The sequence below is a fragment of the Palaemon carinicauda genome, chromosome 26 (assembly GCF_036898095.1).
Source record: "Palaemon carinicauda isolate YSFRI2023 chromosome 26, ASM3689809v2, whole genome shotgun sequence".
NCBI classification, from domain to species: Eukaryota; Metazoa; Arthropoda; class Malacostraca; order Decapoda; family Palaemonidae; genus Palaemon; species Palaemon carinicauda.
Window position 1 is genome coordinate 102474257 of NC_090750.1, and position 2500 is coordinate 102476756.

The following is a 2500-nucleotide window of genomic DNA, read 5'->3' on the forward strand; positions in this document are numbered from 1 at the left end:
TATATTATATATATATACATATATATATATGATAAATTTTGTCATCGGGATGGGGGAGCCCCACCCTGCCAGCGGTAAGGGGGGGAGCCCCACCCTGTCAGCGGGAAGGGGGAAGCCCCACCCGGCCAGTGGGAAGGGGGGAGCCCCGCCCTGCCAGCGGGAAGGGGGGAGCCCCGCCCTGCCAGAGGGAAGGGGGAAGCCCCACCCTGTTAGCAGGAAGGGGGTAGCCCTGCCCTGCCAGCGGGAAGGAGGGAGCCCCGCCCTCCAAGCAGGAAGGGGGAGCCCCGCCCTGCCAGCGGGAAGGGGGGAGCCCCGCCCTGCCAGCGGGAGGGGGGGAGCCCCGCCCTGCCAGCGGGAAGGGGGGAACCCCTCCGGGCTAGCAGGAGGGGGGCCAGCCCCGCCCAGCCAACAATAGAGAGTTCCTGTATCTAGCTTAATTTTAAAAAACTTGAAGGGTGGAATCAGGAAGGCAGTCATGAAAAGCTAAACAAGATTCTTGTTTTGAAGACTTCTTTCTTCTAAGAAGAAAGAGATCAACGACAAGTGGAATCAGGAAGGTAGTCATGAAAAGCAAAACAAAAATCTTGAAGACTTCTTTCTCTCCATGAGGAAGAAGTCTTCAAGATACTTGTTTTGAAGACTTCTTCTTCTTCCTCATGGAGAAAAAGAAGAAGTCTTCAAGATTCTTGTTTTGAAGACTTCTTTCTTCTAAGAAGAAAGGGATCAACGACAAGTGGAATCAAGAAGGCAGTCATGAAAAGCAAAACAAGAATCTTGAAGACTTCTTCTTTCTCTCCATGAGGAAGAAGAAGTCTTCAAGATTCTTGTTTTTAAGACTTCTTCTTCCTCATGGAGAGAAAGAAGAAGTCTTCAAGATTCTTGTTTTGAAAACTTCTTTCTTCTAAGAAGAAAGGGATTAACGACAAGTGGAATCAGGAAGGCAGTCATGAAAAGCAAAACGAGAATCTTGAAGACTTCTTCTTTCTCTCCATGAGGAAGAAGAAGTCTTCAAGATTCTTGTTTTGAATACTTCTTCCTCATGGGGAGAAAGAAGTAGTCTTCAAGATTCTTGTTTTGAAGACTTCTTCTTCCTCGTGGAGAGAAAGAAGAAGTCTTCAAGATTCTTGTTTTGAAGACTTCTTTCTTCTAAGAAGAAAGGGATCAACAACAAGTGGAAACAGGAAGGTAGTTATGAAAAGCTAAACAAGAATCTTCACTACTAATAATGGATTTATTTGAAAGGATTCGGATAGAAAATACAGGAAGAAGAGGGAGACAGGAAGGAGAACGGAAGAGAAGAAATAAAGAATCCGAAAAGGAGAACTAGTTATTAATTGTTGATCACTTTACGATTGTGCGGATTTGAAATGAAAAAGTAAAGCCCATAATGAAGATCCAAAAATAAACTACACAGAAGTAGAGAATATTGAAAGACCAGAGAAAGCTAAAATTCTTCAATCTGAAGTAATTTTTTTTTCCTCTAAAAGGAAGAACTTCTAAGGAGAGACACTCCAATTGGACGTCTTCCTGTTAGCACGCTCTTATAAGAAAAATAATTATCTAGGACCGACGAAGGAACGGGTTTGAGATCGGAGATTTTTGGTTTACTGCGCCCCGGATTTGAACTTCGGGCTCCAGCTTCGGTCGTCATTTTGTGTCAGACTTATCATCATCTGTCTGTCATCAGTGTTCGTGTCATCCAACACAAGTAGCAGCTTTTAAAAGATACAACCCTTACGGGCTGCCAACACAAGGGGCCGTGGTCCGCCTTGTATGTAGGCAGGTCAATCTAAATCATCATCATCAGGAGAGGCAATTTGAGAAACGAGACCTCTTACAGTCATTATAAAGAAGGATATTTTAATTGCAAAGGGATCAATGGTTCAATTGGGTTCCGTCGTTATGAAACAACTTCAAGATGTTCGTCAAAAGAAATTCGACCAAGCAGCGCAATGGCAGGAGGAGAGGAAATGGCCAAACGAATACTCTGAGGAAAGAGTTCGTTGCCCTTCATCAGGACCCCTAAAAGATTGATACGCAATCGGGACGTCAAAACGAAAGTTAGCTTACGGGAAGACTAGAAACGGGGTACCTTCACACGCGCGCGCACACACAAACACACACACATGTATATATATATATATATATATATATATATATATATATATATATATATATATATATATATATATATATATGTGTGTGTGTGTGTGTGTGTGTGTGTGTGTGTGTGTTTTCTGGGTGTTATTTTCTTGCCTGTTACTATGTTGCTAATTTCTATGATGGATTAATTTATGGAGAAATAAAACATTAAAGGGGATTTCATATAATTACGTTTTGATATAGCTGACCATAACAGACAGTCAGTAGAGTATTGAGATACTAGATCTTCCTCATTCCTGTTTTTCTGAGGCTAAACTAACTAGTTTATCATATAAGTCCTATGGAATTAAGACACTCTTCATAAATGTTGATGCTTCTGGATGTGTAGACCAAAATT

General features: G+C 42.2%; 1 protein-coding gene across 1 annotated transcript in view; it reads right to left on the reverse strand.

The window, feature by feature from the left end:
- The window catches only part of LOC137620093 (spermatogenesis-associated protein 31H1-like), a 63050-nt gene that overhangs the window by 16785 nt on the left and 43765 nt on the right, over nt 1–2500 (reverse strand). The window lies entirely within an intron of this gene.